This window comes from Nyctereutes procyonoides, unplaced genomic scaffold (assembly GCF_905146905.1).
Source record: "Nyctereutes procyonoides isolate TBG_1078 unplaced genomic scaffold, NYPRO_anot_genome, whole genome shotgun sequence".
Classification (NCBI taxonomy): Eukaryota; Metazoa; Chordata; class Mammalia; order Carnivora; family Canidae; genus Nyctereutes; species Nyctereutes procyonoides.
The window spans coordinates 914,038-937,056 of NW_026575152.1; the positions used below are offsets into that span (position 1 = coordinate 914,038).

The following is a 23,019-nucleotide window of genomic DNA, read 5'->3' on the forward strand; positions in this document are numbered from 1 at the left end:
TAATTTTGTTGACAACACAGTTTTCTAGTATTGTCATCATTCAGAGAAATTGGATTCAGGCTGCTAAAGGGAACACAAACAAAATTATAGTAGTCTCAGTTATTGTCTTCTTTATCTTTTGAAGTAAAGTTTTTTGGTTTTGTTTTGTTTTGTTTTTGTTTTTTCTGTTTTTTTTTTTTCTTTCTTTTGGTTTTTTTTTTAAGACAGATGACCAGTGAAAGAATTTTCTTTTTGTATTTTTCACTTTGGGTTTTTCACACCTCATTTTGCTTTAAGTATTCAATAATGTCCCTTCCTTAATGTTAACTATTGAATATATTTTTAAGATTAATAATTACGACTTTTATCATAATTTTTGTTTTCTTACTTGTCAACCTGAAGAGTAATGATCGTAGTTTTCCCTGGTGAAACAACAGTATGGATTTTATCCGGCAGTGTTTAAATCTGGCAGTATGTGCCAAGGATTATCTATATATCTTCTCAGCTAGAGAAAACTAATTCTATTCTCATTCTCTACTGAATAATTATGTTCAAACACATTCTATCTACTGGGATAACAACTGAGATGTAACTGACTTCTATGAGAATGATAATATCAAATTGTACAATTCTTTGACTTTATTAAACTGGCTGTAGCATTTAATATTTTATTTAAATCACTATAATATTTAAAATAACAATAGAACTAATTCCACCTATTTTTGTAGATTTATACTATCCACCCCCCAACCCTGCATCATCTTGTTTTTGTAACTCACAATTCAGTTTTATCAAATGCACCTGGTTATTCGTACTGACAATGCCAAATAAAAGATGTATGTGCTAAGAGCTTAATCCCTAGGTTGTCATTAAAACAGAAAACAAAACAAAACCACAAATGTGAAAAGATTCTTATCTATCTTAAGTACCTTGAGTTAAAAAAAAACATAGAATTAAAAAAATTAGCCTTCTCAAAATCTCAGGTTAAATCTCTTCTGTAGTAATAATCTATTTTTTAGTATATCAACCTGCTATGAGATAGATAAGCAAATTAAAGTGCACAGGGGAAGGGCAGATTGTTCATACTGGATTTTTTTCCAAAAGCAGTAGAGACAGAAAAGGCATGATGAAAGAGCATCATACATATAATAGAATGAAAATAACCAGAGGGTTTGAAAACACTCAATCAACTGTAAGAGAATAATCCTATGTTGCTTTCCTCGGTGCTTACAAAAATCCGTAGGTTCTGCAGATAGTCCTGCATCTAGCATTCCTTGAAACATTGGCTAGAAGTAAAGTTATGGGCTCAGATGAGCCTCCCAGTCAATAATCTTACAGAAGCAGCCTTATTGATTCTTTAGTTCAAGTGCAATCATCTATTTCCTCAAGCCATTTCATTCTTCTCTGCTGTATAGGTGGAGACCAAGCAAATGCTAGGGAATGAAGCACAGCTTGCAAGGAGTGATTTTGTGTAGACATGGACTCAGCCACTAGAAGAAGAGAAAAATTCCCACAAACAGATGGCATCATTAAAATATTGTTGCTAGGTGATTACATAGTACAATTCTTTCAGGAAAGAATAATGGTCAATCTATCTTTGTATCAAAGCAAAACAGAAGAGTGGTTTTTGAATGTGACATTTGAAGTTATCTTGTAGGATGGAATGATGTCTAAACTCAACTTAATAGCACCATTCTTGGGCACCCCTGGAAGTCTGTTTTCTCACAATTGAAGTGGTGATAAAAATAACTCTACCTCATAGTATCTGAAAGTCAAATGAGGTAATTTTTGTAAAGTATGTCACACACAATGCTTGGATCATATACACTCACTTTTTGGCCTAGTTATTATTATAGTCCCTCAATTTTAAGAAATCATTTCTTATAAATCTAATAAAAACTTTTCAAGGAAACATACTATCTTAAATATATAGGTAAGTAAATGTGGTCTAATGTGAGAGAAAATTATTCTGATTTAAAGTTTTGTGTTTCTGTTTATCTGTTTTTTAAAGAAAATGTTACAGCAAAAACTGACAAAGGCTTGTGGTAAAAAAAGAAAAAATGTCTTAGAATGAAAGAAATTTGGAATTACTGTTTGGAATATTTACTTCTGTTTTAATATAGCATTTCTAGGAAGGTTATTAAAATGCACGTGTGTCTTGTGTGTCTATGTGTATATATGTGTGTACTTACATACTCATCTATACATTAATTATGATGCTTTAGTTAATATACAAGACAAGAAAAATTTGCAATATTAAAGAAAAAAGTCTTTGTGTCTAATTAGAGAATGAAAAAGGAAAATAATGATATTGTTCAAACATATGGATTGAGCTGTCATTCACTACTGATAGTTTTAAAATTGCTCATATTAAATTATTTTTTAATTGAAGTATAATTAAAATAGAGTGATATATTACTTTCTGTACAGAATATAATGACTCAACAATTCTATACATTACTCAGTGTTCACTCATATTCAATTCTTAATTTTAATTCATGGCACACTATTTTCAAGTCATCTGTTGGTTGTCATCTGATGGTTTAAACCTCTTCATTCATTTTACACAAAACTTATGTTTAATCTAAGACATACAGTAAGAAATTTTTATGCTTTATAAAATAAATTACCTATTTTCCTACATTCTGCCAAGGATGATTGAGGGCAAAAAAATATTTGCTTTGTCAAACTGCAGCTTCAGAGCTGCTACACAGTACATAGTATACCCATAGAGGTTTTTTTTTTTTTTTCTTTTAAAATCATTATTTAACAAGGGAGTAGAAGTTCAGAATTACAAAAATGCAAATACACCTTACGTATGGACAGATCTTTCCTGCAACAGTAAGATGGCATATTAGGAATCTGCAAGATTTATAAAAGTCCCATGTGCATCTAGCCCTAATAAATTGATTCAACCTTCTCTTTCTCTTTCTTCAGCATCCCAGTAAATGAAAAACTATTATGTGGCAATGATAGAAGCGAATACAGACTTAGATAATGGTACCGTTGGAGCCTTCATCTATTTAAAAAAAAACAAAAAAACAAAAACAAAACAGGCACAGACAGGCACATATCAAGGATAAATCTAAAATGATAAAAATTCTCATGGAAGAGCACTTGCTCCTTCATCTCTATACAAACATACATTATTCTCTATCTCTTCCTGGCCCCTGCATAATGAATTGCAGCAGAACACAAATTAATTTCCTTCTAGTGGCAGAAAAGCCTACAGGAGAAACATGACTCACAGAAGGTGAATCAAAGGTGAAAAACAAACCAGAAACAAAGCTGGTATCCTTTGATGTCATGTTAAAGAAAATAATTGGTGGATGATAAAGGTGCATGATAGAAGTTGACTGTTTTACATTTATTGTTAATATAAAGTTGTCTTTATGGCCAAAGATAATATTAAATCCACAACTGAAGAAACAAGTAGGAGAGGTAACTTTTTTCCCCATGCAGTCACCATGTATCTTTATAATTCTTACCATTTTTCCAAATAGTAAACATTGGTTGGCCAAACAACCTTTAAGTTGAGGCACTGTGTTGTAAGCAGCCATGGGATAAAAGATCATATATAGGGCCAGATTCATGGGCTTACAATCTGTGTAATCGCATACAAAAAGCCACACTGGGAAAAGTTCCCTGCTTTCTGTAATGCTCTATGAACTCAGTCTCAAAGTGAGTATGAGGTAAGTGTATTATATTTACGACAGAATATGTAGGGGCAGTGACAGCCCTGAGTGGCTTTCCCTCTATTAGTCAATTATTTACTCAGAAAATTGATGACATAAAAACAAAGAGTACGTAGGGTGACCAAGTTCCTTTCCCCTTCAATAAGTTGCCTTTTCTTCTTAGTAAGGCAAAGGTAGAGAGTGTTGTTTTCACAACTACCGATAGGCTGATGAGTTTCAAATCCATCTATATACATCAGAGGTCTCATCTATGTTCTAAGTTGATATATCCAACTACCTATGGGACATCTTCCCTTACACCACCTACATATTCCTTAAAATTATTAGATCTCAATAAAATCACCACCCACGGAGGGGCAAGATGGTGGAAGAGTAGGGTCCCCAAGTCACCTGTCCCCACCAAATTACCTAGATAACCTTCAAATCATCCTGAAAATCTACGAATTCGGCCTGAGATTTAAAGAGAGACCAGCTGGAATGCTACAGTGAGAAGAGTTCATGCTTCTATCAAGGTAGGAAGACGGGGAAAAAGAAATAAAGGAACAAAAGGCCTCCGAGGGGGAGGGGCCCCGCGAGGAGCCGGGCTGAGGCCGGGGCGAGTGTCCCCAGGACAGCAGAGCCCCGACCCGGAGAAGCAGGAGCTGCACCAACCTCCCGGGTGGAAAGGGGCTCGCAGGGAGTTAGAGCAGGACCCAGGAGGGCGGGGATGCCCTCGGGCTCCCTGGGACACTAACAGACACCTGCGCCCGGGAGAGTGCGCCGAGCTCCCTAAGGGCTGCAGCGCGCACGGCGGGGCCGGAGCAGCTCGGAGGGGCTCGGGCGGCGGCTCCGCGGAGGGGGCTGCGGGGCGGGAGCGCGAATCCCACAGCGCAGGCCCCGGAGCACAGGGCGCCGGGACACAGCCCAGGATCCGGCCTCCCCCGGGACAGGCAGAGGCCGGGAGGGCCCAGGACAGCGAGGACGCTCCTGCCCCGACTGAGCAGATCAGCGGCCCCGCCCCGGAGCCTCCAGGCCCTGCAGACGGAGAGCTCCGGAGTTACTGCGGGAGCTGACTCCAGGGCTGCAGAGCTGGCCCCGCCACTGCGGTTGTTCCTCCTGGGGCCTCACGGGGTAAACAAACCCCACTGAGCCCTGCACCAGGCAGGGGGCAGAGCAGCTCCCCCAAGTGCTAACACCTGAAAACCAGCACAACAGGCCCCTCCCCCTAAAGACCAGCTAGATGGACCAGTTCCAGGGGAAGTCAAGGGACTTAAGGTCTACAGAATCAGAAGATACTCCCCCGTGTTTTTTATTTTTATTTTTATTTTTTTTTCTTTTTGATTTCTGATTGCTTCCCCTGCCACCCTTTTTTTCACCTTTTTTCTTTCTCTTATTCTTCTTTTTTTCCTTTTTTTTTCTTCCTTTTCTTTTTTCTTTTTCTCTTTTCTTTCCTTCTCTCTCTCTCTCTTTTTCTCCTTTTCCCAATACAACTTCTTTTTGGCCACTCTGCACTGAGCAAAATGACTAGAAGGAAAACCTCACTTCAAAAGAAAGAATCAGAAACAGTCCTCTCTCCCACAGAGTTACAAAATCTGGATTACAATTCAATGTCAGAAAGCCAATTCAGAAGCACTATTATACAGCTACTGGTGGCTCTAGAAAAAAGCATAAAGGACTCACGAGACTTCATGACTGCAGAATTTAGATCCAATCAGGCAGAAATTAAAAATCAATTGAATGATATGCAATCCAAACTAGAAGTCCTAACAATGAGGGTTAACGAGGTGGAAGAACGAGTGAGTGACATAGAAGACAAGTTCATGGCAAAGAGGGTAACTGAGGAAAAAAGAGACAGACAATTAAAAGACCATGAAGACAGATTAAGGGAAATAAATAACAGCCTGAGGAAGAAAAACCTACGTTTTTTTTTTTTTAATGAGTCATTGGTTTTATTTTTTTTATTTATTTATGATAGACACACAGTGAGAGAGAGAGAGAGGCAGAGACACAGGCAGAGGGAGAAGCAGGCTCCATGCACCGGGAGCCCGACATGGGATTCGAACCCAGGTCTCCAGGATCACGCCCTGGGCCAAAGGCAGGCGCCAAACCGCTGCGCCACCCAGGGATCCCGAAAAACCTACGTTTAATTGGGGTTCCCGAGGGCGCTGAAAGGGCCAGAGGGCCAGAATATGTATATGAACAAATCCTAGCTGAAAACTTTCCCAATCTGGGAAGGGAAACAGGCATTCAGATCCAGGAAATAGAGAGATCCCCCCCTAAAATCAATAAAAACCATTCAACGCCTCGACATTTAATAGTGAAGCTTGCAAATTGCAAAGATAAAGAGAAGATCCTTAAAGCAGCAAGAGACAAGAAGTCCCTGACTTTTATGGGGAGGAATATTAGGGTAACAGCAGACCTCTCCACAGAGACCTGGCAGGCCAGAAAGGGCTGGCAGGATATATTCAGGGTCCTAATGAGAAGAATATGCAACCAAGAATACTTTATCCAGGGATCCCTGGGTGGCGCAGCGGTTTGGCGCCTGCCTTTGGCTCAGGGCGCAATCCTGGAGACCCGGGATCGAATCCCACATCGGGCTCCCAGTGCATGGAGCCTGCTTCTCCCTCTGCCTGTGTCTCTGCCTCTCTCTCTCTCTCTCTCTCTGACTATCATAAATAAATAAAAAATTTAAAAAAATGTTATAAAAAAAAAAAAAAAGAATACTTTATCCAGCAAGCCTCTCATTCAAAATGGAAGGAGAGATAAAGAGCTTCCAAGGCAGGCAGGAACTGAAAGAATATGTTACCTCCAATCCAGCTCTGCAAGAAATTTTAAGGGAAACTCTTAAAATTCCTCTTTAAGAAGAAGTTGAGTGGAACAATCCACAAAAACAAGGAAAGAACTCAAATACAAATGCTAACCTTACACATAAAGGAGCTAGAGAAAAAACAGCAAATGGACCCTACGCCCAGCAGAAGAAGAGAGTTAATTAAAATTTGAGCAGAAATCAATGAAATTTGAGACCAGAAGAACTGTGGAACAGATCAACAGAACCAGGAGTTGGTTCTTTGAAAGAATTAATAAGATAGATAAACCATTAGCCAACCTTATTAAAAAGAAGAGAGAGAAGACTCAAATTAATAAAATCATGAATGAGAAAGGAGAGATCACTACCAACACCAAGGAAATACAAACGATTTTAAAAACATATTATGAACAGCTCTACGCCAATAAATTAGGCAATCTAGAAGAAATGGACGCATTCCTGGAAAGCCACAAACTACCAAAACTGGAACAGGAAGAAACAGAAAACCTGAACAGGCCAATAACCAGGGAGGAAATTGAAGAAGTCATCAAAAACCTCCCAAGACACAAGAGTCCAGGGCCAGATGGCTTCCTAGGGGAATTCTATCAAACGTTTAAAGAAGAAATCATACCTATTCTACTAAAGCTGTTTGGAAAGATAGAAAGAAATGGAGTACTTCCAAATTCATTCTATGAGGCCAGCATCACCTTAATTCCAAAACCAGACAAAGACCCACCAAAAAGGAGAATTATAGACCAATATCCCTGATGAACATGGATGCAAAAATTCTCAACAAGATACTAGCCAATAGGATCCAACAACACAATAAGAAAATTATTCACCATGACCAAGTAGGATTTATCCCCATGACACAAGGCTGGTTCAACACTCGTAAAACAATCAGTGTGATTCATCATATCAGCAAGAGAAAAACCAAGAACCATATGATCCTCTCATTAGTTGCAGAGAAAGCATTTGACAAAATACAGCATCCATTCCTGATCAAAACTCTTCAGAGTGTAGGGATAGAGGGAACTTTCCTCGACATCTTAAAAGCCATCTACGAAAAGCCCACAGCAAATATCATTCTCAATGGGGAAGCACTGGGAGCCTTTCCCCTAAGATCAGGAACAAGACAGGGATGTCCACTCTCACCACTGCTATTCAACATAGTATTGGAAGTCCTAGCCTCAGCAATCAGACAACAAAAAGACATTAAAGGCATTCAAATTGGCAAAGAAGAAGTCAAACTCTCCCTCTTCGCCGATGACATGATACTCTACATAGAAAACCCAAAAGCCTCCACCCAAGATTGCTAGAACTCTTACAGCAATTTGGTAGCGTGGCAGGATACAAAATCAATGCCCAGAAATCAATGGCATTTCTATACACTAACAATGAGACTGAAGAAAGAGAAATTAAGGATTTAATCCCATTTACAATTGCACCCAAAAGCATAAGATACCTAGGAATAAACCTAACCAAAGAGGTAAAGGATCTATACCCTAAAAACTATAGAACACTTCTGAAAGAAATTGAGGAAGACACAAAGAGATGGAAAAATATTCCATGCTCATGGATTGGCAGAATTAATATTGTGAAAATGTCAATGTTACCCAGGGCAATTTACATGTTTAATGCAATCCCTATCAAAATACCATGGACTTTCTTCAGAGAGTTAGAACAAATAATCTTAAGATTTGTGTGGAATCAGAAAAGACCCTGAATAGCCAGGGGAATTTTAAAAAAGAAAACCATATCTGGGGGCATCACAATGCCAGATTTCAGGTTGTACTACAAAGCTGTGGTCATCAAGACAGTGTGGTACTGGCACAAAAGCAGACACATAGTTCAATGGAACAGAATAGAGAACCCAGAAGTGGACCCTGAACTTTATGGTCAACTAATATTCGATAAAGGAGGAAAGACTCTCCACTGGAAGAAAGACAGTCTCTTCAATAAATGGTGCTGGGAAAATTGGACATCCACATGCAGAAGAATGAAACTGGACCACCCTCTTGCACCATACACAAAGATAAACTCAAAAATGGATGAAAGATCTAAATGTGAGAGAAGATTCCATCAAAATCCTAGAGGAGAACACAGGCAACACCCTTTTTGAACTTGGCCACAGTAACTTCTTGCAAGATACATCCACGAAGGCAAAAGAAACAAAAGCAAAAATGAACTATTGGCACTTCATCAGGATAAGAAGCTTTTGCACAGCAAAGGATACAGTCACAAAACTAAAAGACAACCTACAGAATGGGAGAAGATATTTGCAAATGACGTATCAGATAAAGGGCTAGTTTCCAAAATCTATAAAGAACTTATCAAACTCAACACCACAGAAACAAACAATCCAATCATGAAATGGGCAAATGACATGAAGAGAAATCTCACAGAGGAAGACATAGACATGGCCAACATGCACATGAGAAAATGCTCTGCATCACTTGCCATCAGGGAAATACAAATCAAAACCACAATGAGATACCACCTCACACCACTGAGAATGGGGAAAAGTAACAAGGCAGAAAACAACAAATGTTGAAGAGGATGCGGAGAAAAGGGAACCCTCTTACACTGTTGGTGGGAATGTGAACTGGTGCAGCCACTCTGGAAAACTGTGTGGAGGTTCCTCAAAGAGTTAAAAATAGATCTGCCCTATGACCCTGGAATTGCACTGTTGGGGATTTACCCCAAAGATTCAGATGCAATGAAACGCCGGGACACCTGCACCCCGATGTTTCTAGCAGCAATGTCCACAATAGCGAAACTGTGGAAGGAGCCTCGGTGTCCATCGAAAGATGAATGAATAAAGAAGATGTGGTTTATGTATACAATGGAATATTACTCAGCCATTAGAAACGACAAATACCCACCATTTGCTTCAACGTGGATGGAACTGGAGGGTATTATGCTGAGTGAAGTAAGTCAATCGGAGAAGGACAAACAGTGTATGTTCTCATTCATTTGGGGAATATAAATAATAGTGAAAGGGAATATAAGGGAAGGGAGAAGAAATGTGTGGGAAATACCAGAAAGGGAGACAGAACATAAAGACTCCTAACTCTGGGAAACGAACTAGGGTTGGTGGAAGGGGAGGAGGGCAGGGGGTGGGGGTGAATGGGTGACGGGCACTGAGGGGTACACTTGACGGGATGAGCACTGGGTGTTATTCTGTATGTTGGTAAATTGAACACCAATAAAAAATTAAAAAAAAATAAATAAAACTCCAAAAAAAGAAAATCACCACCCACTCACCCTCAGTGTTGTCAAGTGCCCTTCTCTGTTTTTTTTTTTTTTTTTCCCATTTTACTTTGCAGCGCTATTACAACCAGTTGTACAAGACAGACAGACAGACCTCAGGCCTATTCAAAGTTCTTCTATTTCACTTTCCACAGTCATTCATACGCCACGTTCTCATAATACTCTCTCCTATTTTCCATGATCTATGAGACATACGCATCTGTTTGGCCTGGATTATTTATTTATTTATTTATTTATTTATTTATTTATTTATTTATTTTTAAATTTTTTAAAAAAGATTTTATTTATTTATTCATGAGATACACAGAGAGAAAGAGGAAGAGACACAGGCAGAGAGAGAGGCAGGCTGCATGCAGGGAGCCTGATGTGGGACTTAATGCCGGGATTCAGGATCACACCCTGGGCGGAATGCAGGAGCTCAAACCCTGAGCCACCTGGAAATCCCTATTTTTTAAAATTGTAAACTAAAAGTTTGTACCCCTTAATCCTATTTAACTGTTTCACTGATCCCCTGTTCACTATTCTTCAATTTTGTTATTATGCTCTTCCAACTTATCCCAACACCATACTGCTTGAGTTACATTTCTAGAAGGCAAATTGGATCATATAACTTCCTTGCTAATAAAACATATTAATAATTCCTCACCAATTTCAAAGTCCAGTATCATTAATTTTTATTACAAGTGTCTTCAAATGAAGCCTGTTTTTCTCCACACTTGTATCTTGTCTTTCTCCATTGAATCCTATGCTTTAGCCACATGAAGCTTCTTAAACTTCCTAAACTTAATTAATCTTCCCTTCTCCATCATTTGCACACAGATCTCCAGTACTTTTCTAGCTATCATTTTTTCCTGCTAATTCTTATGTCACCTTCCTGGGTTAATAGAATCCCTGAATAAATTGCTGGCAAATAGCCCAGTTTCACTATCTTATGGTAAGACTTCTTGATAAACTGGCTTAAAGTCTGGGATATTTTGGCTTCATTCAGAATTTATTACAGTTAAATGTGTTGAGTATAATAATAATAAAGATGTAGTGTCATGTGACTCTCTCCAGAGGAAAGCAGGAGTCAGGCCAAATTCATAGAAGGGGATAAATAGTAGGCATCTGCAAGACAGAAAAGAGTGCCAGGGCTGATAAAGGCATTTTCTGTGGAGAAATAGGATATGCACAGTTATTAAAAACAGGGAGTGTTGGGAATTATAAACAGTTCAGAATGGCTGGACCATCCTATGTGTAGCAATGGGATTGAAAAAAGGGAAGCAATTCAAAAAATTTTAAGGAGTCAAACTGAAAGAATTTAGTAGATTGTTATAAAAAGGAATTGGTGTTGAATATGCAACTTTAAGTTTAGTCTACAAGGTGGATCATTAGGTCAGTCACTGAGACCACACAGGTATTGAGAAATGATGAGAGATGAAGAAGATGAAATTTTATGAACTTATAGAAATCCAGGCTAAAATATGATTAATAGGTTGTGGTGATGGGGATACTGGAAGGTTTAAAGGTGCAGGTATTTATGAAACATTATGGGAAATTTTCAATATGTTGACAGCTTGTGACAACAATGCCAGTGCAGACCAAATCAGTACTAGTCAGGGTAGAGTTTAAATCATTATTCCTAAGTGTGAATTTGCTCAATGATTATTTTCCTAAAAAAAACTTGTGCCTTATCACGATGATGACACTGAAGGAACAGAATTGTGACTAAAAGTAGGGATAGTTTCCACAGAGGACATTTTTGCAGGGAAAAGAAGTTTTTGAATCATTTGTTTATCCATTCATTCAAAGTATACCAAGTGCCAGTTTTATGCCAGATGTCATACAAGATAGCATATGTATTAATAGGACACAAAACAAGTCTTCCTATTTTCAAATAGTTCATAATACATTCAGAAAAAAATCATAAAACCTTAGGTCTACAAGAATGTTAGGAAGAGGGATCCCTGGGTGGCGCAGCAGTTTGGCGCCTGCCTTTGGCCCAGGGCGTGATCCTGGAGACCCCGGATTGAATCCCACGTCGGGCTCCCGGTGCATGGAGCCTGCTTCTCCCTCTGCCTATGTCTCTGCCTCTCTCTATGTGACTATCATAAATAAATAAAAATTTTAAAAAAATAAAAAAAAAAAAGAATGTTAGGAAGATGTGAATCTCAATTATTTCACGTGAAAAAAGAGAAAATTAAAATCAGAGATATTTAAGGACGTATTAAGGAGAGTCACAACTTCCCTGGGTGGCTTTTTCCTGTACATTGAGTCCATGATCCAGCTTCGTTCTACACTGGGACAGTGCCACCTTCAACATAGGACCACGGTGCCTACTGAGAGAAGGAACATGTTACAACCTGGTCTCCAAGATGCATGTGACACTTCACTCATATCACACTGGTCAGAATTCGATTTCAGGACCCTTACCTATTTCAACAGAGGCAGAAAGCATTTTCCTCCATTGTGCTTAGAAAAAGGAAACAAAACTGGAAAGCCCAGAGCTAGGCTTGGCCACTTCTCTGGAAGGAAGAGCAGACGCTGGACATTTTCCCCCCAACCCCTGAGTACTGGAAGCCTACAAAAACCAACATTCAGATTTTCCTGGTTTGTTCAAATCCCTCAAAATGAAAGCCAGATTCAGTGTTCCACCTTCTTTTGGCCTGGGTGTTTTTGCCAGCTTGTGAAAGCATTTATGAAGATATTTTCAAAAATTTATATGCCAGTTTTAGGTTTGTTTTTTTTTTTGCATGTGTCTTGTGTGTGTGTGTGTGTGTGTGTGTGTGTGTTTTAGTGGAGTACATTATGTTGTAGGAATCAGGAGACCTGATAACATTTATTTTTGTTAATTTTACCTCTAGTCCTTTTGAGTATTTTACTACAATCTATCTTAATAAATCGGATATTGATTACAATCTGAAGTATATTCAATTGTTTGCAGGCCCTATTTCCTAATTTCATATTTAGGCTTTCCTTGTCAAAGTCATTGGTAACAAATGTTCAACAGGACAGACTCAGGACAAAACCACATTATAGGCCTTTGTAGAGCAGAGCACCATGCACTAGTTCCCAGTGTCGGGGGAGGATTCCAACTACATGGAGGGCAGCAAAGATCATCACTGTGCCAATCACCAGGATTATAAATCCAAAGACTTCCTGTCTATTGTATCTTAGTATTGGAGTCACCAAGGAAAACACAATGCAGTCAAAGCACTGCTTTTACTCACATAGAAAAGAAAGGGCAGGATCAGCTTCAACAGTGTCTCTAAGAGCCACTGACACAGTTGCTTATGTAGAACAAAGGAGTACACACTGGATCAGAAACAGGGAAGGTATTTCCACACAAGGTGATAAGCTTGGATCAAGCTGTGTGAGCTCTTTATCTTTTGGTAAGGAAGCATTGCAGGCACCCAGTCCATTCTCATGGCCAAGAGGGATCAAAGGACTACACATAAGATTTGCCTATGCCAGTAACCTCTCTCCAGGTAAGCAGTGAAAAACAGATTGGTTGCTTTCATCATGTTTATTTGTCTGTCTTCATCAGACATCTGATGTCTGTCTTCATCAAGGTGTTTGTAACTATAATTTCAGAGTTTTATTTTACAACTGCCCACACTCTTGAGCCATTTATTCCTGGGCCATAAATCATCTCTCTTTTCTCTGAAACTTCAAAAATATTTTCTAAGTATAAGTCACACATCTGATTAGGTCTTTGCTATTGTTAATTTTGAGGCAACATTTCATCTACCAGAATAAGCCTCACAAAGTGAATTCTCAATTGGTTACTATCATCCAGCAGGCGACAATGGAGAGTTAGTATTGAACAACATTTGGTTCTACACTCAGGCTTATGAGGCAGCAATAAATAGTTTAGCAAACTTGAAATACACAATGAGTCCACATGCCAACCAGTATGTATCCACCTGTTCAATTAAGCTATGCTAATTATAAATATTCCGCCCCTCTTTCATTTCTTGTGAAATTATATCTCAAGTCTGTTTTATCTCATGCTTTTCTTGAAAAGGTAATTCTGTACTTTTTGTCTTCAACTTTTTTCATCAAGGGTAAACAACCACCTTTGCTTATCATTCCAAGTGGTTTTTAAATGAACTGCTTTTTTCTTATTTTTCCATTCTAGTTCACAAAGTAAAATATCAAACCTGATGAGAACCTACCTTAAAAATGGCAAACAAGGAACAAGATAGTCCAAAAGCAAAATACAATGTTTAAGTTTAAAGATACCATTTTGAGGTTTCAGATTAAATTGTGAGGACTTAATTGTTTTGTTATATTGGATGTATTTTCACTCCAAATCTATAAGCTGAAACAGAGAATTAAATTGTTTTCTTTTAAGTCTTCTGTGCTCTTCCTTGAACTATTGTTCTTTTCACACTTTGGAGATTAGTATTCATCTGTAGGTTTTACAAGTGAAACTAGAGAATTCCAAAATAATTAAACACCTTCCATCCTGTATGAGGTCTGTTTACAATGAAGCTGACTCACATCTATTAAAATCTGATGCATGATTTATCAAAATTAAATCAAGAGTTTTAGAACTCAATTTCACATATTTTATTTGTTGTGCATCGAGGTACATAAAACAAGCCCATTTAATATGATTATCAGATTAAAATAACATCTTGAGATGGGAAAATTATTCTTTCTTCTGAACTAATATTATTCCCTGGCATTGCTGGTTTCAAAATACAAAAATGGTTTTCACATGTACTAAAAAAAATGTGAGATGTTCCTTCCTTTTTTTTTTAAGAGTGGTATATTTCATATGGATTCAGATTATGAAACTAATTGTTCTAATTGTTGTTCTAATCTTTTGTTCTATTCATAGTTCATAGGTGTAACTATAATATTTTGAGGATATTATTTAATATAATCTTTGATATCTTTATTAAGAACCTGACTGATTTGATCATAGAGTATAAATAATGCCTGGTTTCTGCCTTGGTTGCTAATAAAAAGGTTGAGGTCATCGTAGGCAGTACTATGAAAGTCACATCTCAGTATTTTTCTTCCTGAGGTGGAATCCTGAGGTTAAAAAAGTGGGAAAGGTTTGGAAAGCTTTACAGGAACATCTGTATTAGCATGTGGTATTTTCAGATTCTCAAGACATACTTTCCAGACATACTAGACCTCAAATTCAAGCCTCTCAGAGAAGTTTCACACCTGCTTCCTCTGTATCAAGGAAGGTGATGGTGGCACAGAAGACAGAGATAGAGATGAACCTGAAGCAATGCTTCTGGCCATGTTCTTATGGGTGATGTTCCTGGATAGGGGTTTGGAAGTTTCTATACATCCTAAAATAGGCACAAAGCTTCTGAGAAAGCCAGAGGCCCACCATTGGCAGGGACTTCCCAAGTAAGGACAAATGAGCACAAGCTTCTGAGGCTCGCAGGACAAACAGCAAGAACAAAGCCCAATGGAACCAGCTGCATCTTTGTGGTCTCTACTTGGAGAGCAGCCGGATCTTTGGCCCCTTAGCTCTCCCTGACCGCCAAGAAGTTGAGCAAGGCCATACCTTTATGTGGTGCCTTTCTGATGAGTTCTGATGGTGGTGGTGGTGAGTATTTATAAGGAAAGAGGCTATTTCAACCAGAAACATTTGTAGTGGGAAATTTAAAGAGATATCTAAGTATGCCCTGTCTTTTTCCTACTCCCACCTTACATGTTAAGCCTTTGCTAAGATTACATTAATTATATAATAAATGTCTCTGCTCTATGTATTGTCAACTATGATGTGTAAATGTATATAAGCCCACTAATATGTCCTAGACATAATATGTAGGTTAAAGTTGTTTGATATTATGGCCAGATACTATAACCCTTTTAAAGAATGTAATCTTAAATCATCTCCTTCACTTTTCCACTCAGAACACTCCACAGCAATTGAGTATGCACAACTAGTCTCTCCCTGAAAACTTCCATACAAAGAATTAACTAGCACATTAACTAACCAGGCAAGTTGTTCGATTTTGGGCAACTCTAGCTCTTAAAATGTTTCTCTAGTATTGAATTACAAAATGCTCCTTTGAAAATTTTACCTATAATCCTAGTTCTGTCTTCTGTAGCAACGCAAATTTATAAAGTTAATATTTCTCTTGATAGGATTTCAATATCTGAACACTATTGTTATGGCCATAGAAGCTCTTCTCTGAGTTAAACATCAGGTTGTTACTTGTAAGACAATATTTCAGTTCTCTGATATCCTAGGTTTCCCTGTGGCTAGTTTGCACCTGTGGGAGGAAATGGAGATTTAGAATTTTCTACATGTTGTTGATCCAAAAGCTTTGCATAATCACAGAGTGTATATTCCTCTGTGTGTGCAGGAATGTCACCCAGAACTTAGTGTGAGGAGCTGCAAGCTAGTTGTATCATTTCCTCAGGACTGTATAGAATTGGCAGCCAAGGGAATGAGGCAGTGAAAAGAACAACAGCTTCCTCTAATTCTTACTGAGACATAAATTCATGTGCCATTTGCCCAAGCAAAGAAACAGAACTTTCCTTTGTCATGGGCATACATGAGGTTGATTTATAACAGCAGTGTCAAAAATTCTTGTAAACAATCTGAATATATAGAATGCTGCATTTGTTGCTTTAGTCAACATATATTTATTGCACATTGACCATATTTAGGCTATACTATAGAAATTAAGCAACTAATGATAGACACAACAGACCAAAATCCCAGCCCCGTGTAGCTAGCATTCTAGCACTACGTTGGCATCATATGCAACTCTACTAGTAACTACATATATTTGCAAATGAAAGTAGTCCGTTTAGGTTCCCATTGCTCACTAAATATACTGAAAATGATGCTTCTTGGTACATTTTAAATGACCATCACTTAAAATCATCCTTCAATAAATATACTGAATCACATAATAATTAATATGTTATAATTGAGCAAAGAATATACTTCTGTGAAATATATAAAAAATACTTAATAGATAATTAAAAATTAATTATTACATGTAAAGTAGTTTCAATCCTTTCCTTCCTACAAGGTCTCTTCGTTTTTTCATTCATTCTTTCTTTTTTTCTTTACTATGTATGTATGTTATGTCATTCAAAAAAATGATACTGAAAGACAAGACACATACTCAGGGCTTAATATACTGGTTTATGTGCAATTTGTAAAGTTGGCAGAGGTATTATGTCTATTTTCTAGAGAAAAAATATTACAGAAGTTAACACACTTATTCAAGCTCAAGTGGCAAGTCAGAGCTGGGTTTTAAAACTCAGTCTCTATGAGTGAAGCATCTAGGCACTGATGCACTCCTCACTTTGCATGCTACGTGATAGTCTACATATCATGGCTTCTATCCTTCCATATTAACATAGGCAGGCAACAGTCTGTTGAGCACTTAACCGCGTGAACACTACCTCAGAAAATCACTCTTTAGAGAAATCCAGTTCCTAGAACTTGTCTTTAGGAACTATACTTAAAATAAAAATAAATGATTATAAAGCAATAAACATTATAAAATTAATGATTTTTCAGGTCAAAATATAAATACCTTTGCATTTTTTTCAGATTGCAAAAAATAGAACTAGCAATGAGTTAAGAAACTTATTTAATGTCTTATAAAAAAGTAGAGTAGAATAGAATTAAGACCCTATAGAGAAGACAATAAATCTGCCTTTTCTCTTTCCTCCTTGCATCCAGGCCACCTCCCCTCTGCCCTGTTGGTAACAGAGCCTGGAGCAGTCTGCTAATGGCTCACAGCATGAGGCCGGCAGTCTTAATGTCCTCTTTTCTCTCCCCACAAGTCCTAGCAGCAGCACCTCAAGAAGTGATCAGCATTGTGTCTTGCTTTCCTGGTTTCACTATTTCTGTTTTTCCGTGAGTACTAAATTGCAAAAGGAATTACATTTTCTTTTCCAAAAGTCTGACATTAAAAGGGTTGCTCTGAGATTTTATTTGACCTGGGTACAAATTTTTCTCATAGAAAGTGTCAAGTATCATGTTGGTAGAGGAGAAAATATTTGACGAGCATAAATTACTCCACAGGTAATCTTTCAGAATGTATATATTCCTTACATCTGAGGAAGGTTTTCTTTTACTTTATATAACCATTTTTAGCCTTTAGTCATTCTTCTAGAATGGCAGGCAAAATGTCTACAACTCACTTTCAGATTATTATTTTTTTTCCCTGAAAACAAAAAGTATGTTCCTAGCAATACATCTCCATAGGAAGGTTATAAATTTCATTTCCTGTTGCACTGATAATACCTATAGGTTTCAATATAAGTGCACAAACCCTGCTAACTTTTATTTAATACAATTTTGTTCTTTAGTCTAAGACTCCTTTTCAAAATTGCCAAAGAAATCTACTTGATTTTCTTATATTTTTTGAAAACCTTCAAACCATTACAATAAAATTATAATTTGAAGAAATATGGCATAGATCTTCACAGAATACATTTGTATTCAATCTCATTATATTTTCAATGCATCCTAGAATCAGTTGCTCTTCTTTTCACTTTAGAAAATTATATAACAGACACTAAATGCTTTACTGTATGCCTAACATCCAGAACCGTGACTAGCATACAGTAAGTACTCAATAAATATTTTTTTTCAATAAATATTTTTAATAGTGACTGAATATATGAATTAAAGGTCAAATGAAACATTATTATTATCTTTACTTCATAGCATTAAACAATCATGATAATTAAACAACAATCATGATAGCCAAGTAGACTTCACAAAACATTCTATTTGTAGTAAAGTGAAAGTATAATATTTACATGTCTGTAAAAAAACTTTTCTTAAAAAATAACATCTTAGGTATGTGCAATGGCTCTTTTCTTGGTATTTCTCTCCCTCAAACTCTCTGCTGTGTGTCTGAATGTCTGTCTGTCTCTTTCTCTCTGTCTCTCTCTCACACACACATGCAGACACACACACACACACACACACACACACACACACACACACACACTCCAAAATCTAGAAAGACTTTTGGGAAGCATTACTGTTCTCTGTGCACAAGGATCTATACAATTTGAACATAAATTCTGTTTTAAGGATATCACACATGAAAAGCTTTCACTCTTCAGAGCATCTCCAAGTACCATGAATATTAATTTTAAAGACTGGGTTTACGTTAGAGTGTATAGGATGCTGCTTTCATCATTGACTCAATTTTTATCAAATTGAATTGTCCTCTTCACTTTATTTCCAAATCCCTTGACTTTAATTCTATACATAATGAAAATCCAAACACATCACTAGAGTTAACTCTTCATGTCACTATTAGCTTAAATATGATTTTTATGAATAAAATTAGTTTGCAATTGAATACAGAAATATAAACATGCAGTTGGGTTTTTAAGGGGATTTCCTGAAAGAGGAAAGAAATAGGATTAAAATATTTAGTCTTGAGTCTCCCACATAATTCATACTACTTCTGGAGCTGAGCAAAAGATCTTTCAAGTGATTCAATCTAATTTAAAAAATTGACCAAATTTGAACGATGAATTTGTTGGCAGTTTTCTTCTTTCTTTCTTTCTTTCTTTCTTTCTTTCTTTCTTTCTTTCTTTCTTTCTTTCTTTCTTTTCTTTCTCTTTCTTTCTTTCTTTCTTTCAAATATTTTATTTATTTATTTAAGAGAGAGAATGAGTGGAGTGGAGGGGTTGAGGGAGGGGAATTGGACTCCAGGCTGGATCCCAGGACCCTGAAATAATAATCTGAGCCAAAGGCAGATACTTAACCAACTGATCCACCCAGGTGCCATTGTTTGCCATTTTCTAGATTACTGTGTGTGTACATATATATACATATACATATATATACATATATAAAGATATATATATATCTTTGTGTATCTTGACCACTGAGAGAAAAGGTGAGGGTGAGAAGAGTAAAAAGAGACTAAGATTACAGAGCTACATTACATGAGGACATCACTGCAGACAGAAAACCATAAAGGAAAGGAAGAGTGTGAAAAGCTGCCAGCCTAGGAACTCAGTGCAGATATAAGGTGTGAGAATCCTATAACTAATCATTCACAGTTCAAGTGTTGCAATTTCTATACATTCCTTTTTCTTTTTTTTTTTAAATTTTTTTCTTCCCTCTCCCTTTCATTCATTCATTTATCAAAAGGAAAGAGTAATTATTTAAAACCTAATATGTGCTAGAAACTATTTAAATGCTAGAAACTCAGAAGTCAGAAATAGGCAAAAAAAAAAAAAAAGCCCCTTTTAACATTTCTTTATTACAGTGGTTGAAGAAAAAGATAATTAAGAATAACTAAAATATATGCTGCAACATTTGGTGACTAAGTACTATGGGTGTGGCTAATGAGGGATGGGTCTCCCTGAGGCTGCAACATTTGAAATCTGACCCAGCAAGAAGGAATGAGCTTTGTGGAAATCAGAATAAAAAGCATCCTGGGAAGAGGAGACAGATAGTGCAATATCTGTAAGTGAGAAACAAGATTGGTGTGTTCAGTGAGGAAAAGTATGGTCAGTAAATGTAAAGGCAGGACAGACTCTGATATTTTTGTTTTGGCCTATGGTTCAGATTTTAAGGCTTATCCACCAAGTTCCTATTTCCTCCTGATACATTGTCTTTGCCCTTGTCACTGGAACCAGATGATTAATGATGCTTTTTATGGGTACTCTAGCAAATACATCATTTTAGACTTTTATTGGGCACAGAGCACAGAGAGTATGCCATTTCAGTCTCCAGTATTTTGATGAAGAAATATTGTTATTTACTCTAAGTAACAGAAACCATTTATTTTTAAATATGAAAACTATGAAGAAATCCAGCTTTGACCTGATTTAGTGTTTTTCTTCTGCCCTGTCATTTGCAGGTTGCTTCTGGGCTTTGTGTGACTTTGAACTGTCTCTGACTTATTATAGGAGTTAAATTCCAAGTGCTAATTCCTACACAGGAAACTTCTTACCCCTCCTAGAAGCCACAGGTTTGGCTCTCCTGAAACACAGTGCATCTTTTTCATCTGTTTTTTAGAGCGAAAGCTCTTCATGGACTGTAATTTCCCCTTCTGTGTCACAATTTCTTTCTCTTCTGTAGGTATGTTTTGTACTCTTCGGGAAACAAAGAGTGCAAGAAGATGAAGTCAGAAAGGCTTGGAATGAGGACTGGCTATTGTACTTTTCAATGTTGTAATCTTGGAAAATTTAACCTCTTTTAGGTTCAGTTTTATCATTTAAACTGAGATATAATGAATTTATGTATATAAAAATTTATAGATTGGCAAGCACCATATAATTACCTCATCTTCATCATCTTCATTTCTATCATTTGAGTACTTTTTCCTCAGAGCAGTGGTTCTCAAAGTATGGTCTTGGAACCAGCAGTGAACATCTCCTAGCAATGCAAATTCTCTGGATTTACTGATTCAGAAACTCTGGAGTGGGCCCAAGGAATCGAAGTTTTCCCAAACCTTCCTGGTGATTTGGACACATGCTAGCGTTGCCTTAGAAAAAATACATTCCCTTATTATTTTGTCTCTAGTTGTCCATAGTCAAATTCCTCAAATGTGCTGAACTGAGTAGCTCAGAAATTTGTAATATTAAAAAAAGAAAAAAAAACTTCCTAGACAGTTACTTCAAACGAAATTACTTACATTTGGAATGTAGCTCATATGCAATGATAATAAAAGATAGACAAACAAAAGGTATTCCTACATCCCCCTCAGAGATAAATAATTGTATTCAGATGTTAGAATAATCTTCTGAAATCTCTTAGAGCAGCTAAAGAAGGCATAATTGCTCCTAAAAGTTTTTCTTTCTTTCTTTTTTAAGATTTTATCCATTTATTCATGAGAGACACAGAGAAAGCAAGAGGCAGAGACACAGGCAGGGGGAGAAGCAGGCTCCATGCAGGAGCCTGATGTGGGACTCGATCCAGGGTCTCCAGAATCATGCCCTGGGCAGAAGGCAGGTGCTAAACCGCTGAGCCACCCAGAGATACACTCCTAAAAGTTTTCATACTGGCTCCAAGTCTTATAAAAATGGGAACTTACCCATAAAATAAAATAGAACTTAATAATAGATATGTTTAATAAATTCATAAATTAGATCACTTTAAAGTGCAATGCAATAATAAATATCATACCAAATTGTCATCTTCATCAAAATTCAAACTAGTAAACTAGAATTTACATATACATGAAACATGGTAGAAATATATATTTTACAATTCCACTTAATATGTACAGGTTATGTCCCCTATTCCATGCCTTATGTTACCGTGGTGGTAGCATAAGCTGCATCACAGAACATATTCATATCCAGAACTATCACTAAAATGTTTTGATTTTTGTGTAAAGTCTGGTATATTTATGAAATAATCAACAAGGGATGCAGCAATTAAGAGTAAAATTCACAGTTGTAATGCAGAATAAATTAATCTAAGTAGCTTGCCCTTGTGTCCTTTTCTAAATCAGTGGTTTTAACATTTTTTTAAAAAATCAGTTTTTTTTTCTCTAATGCAATCTCATAAAAAATAAAAATATATAAGATTGATTCAACCAGTATTAACATAAATTTATTTCACTCAGAGTTCAAATGCATATCTGTCCTTACTTTAAATACAATCAAAGGGAATAATATCTTCTTGGATAAAAATGAAAAAGCTGAAATTGAATGTCACCTTTGTGCAGGGGCCATGCTAATCTTCTCTTTATCATTCCAATCTTAGTGTATGTGCTGCTGAAGCGAACAAGAAATAGTTGAAATTGAATATCACACTATCAGTGACAGTACTCCATGGGTTGCTTGGATTTTTGTATATTTTATGAGCAAGGCACTGACTGTCCTTTTGTTTCAAACTATCTTGCAAGGATGTTTATTTGTAAACAGCCTTGGAAGATAGAGGTAATGTCTACCTCCAGAGCAAAGGGCAGATTTGATTACTGTCAATATAGTAAAGATAACATCTCCCTCTGTGATGAAGAGCATGTTTTCTTACAGCCTATTAAAAAAGATTTGGGTTCCCTAAGTGTGGCTTCCTCAGCTGTGATGCAAACTATTTTGTGTGAAGTGTACAGAACCCGTCTGGGTCCTCCACAGTGCCTTCTATGACCTGGAGCACATGAAGAACAAATACAAATGCTAACATGGAAAGAAACTGGAAAAGCTTTGTTTCAGGAATCTTTCATTTGGCTTTCTAGATCTACCTCCACCTATTCCCCTCTATCTTTCTGACCTATCAGATTATGTGAACCATGTGAATGGCTCCCAAATCTCTGACTTCCAAAAGAAAGGCCTGGTGCTGGATCTGAGAAAAGGAGAAGACTATACCCAGTTTAT

The 23,019-nt window shown here is 37.1% G+C and overlaps 1 protein-coding gene and 1 non-coding gene across 2 annotated transcripts in view; both read right to left on the reverse strand.

The window, feature by feature from the left end:
* GRID2 (glutamate ionotropic receptor delta type subunit 2) overlaps nucleotides 1-23,019 on the reverse strand; it is a 1,428,782-nt gene that overhangs the window by 590,646 nt on the left and 815,117 nt on the right. The window lies entirely within an intron of this gene.
* Nucleotides 22,329-22,430, reverse strand: LOC129501937 (U6 spliceosomal RNA). The gene has a single exon (XR_008662857.1). It is a non-coding gene; the product is annotated as a U6 spliceosomal RNA (small nuclear RNA).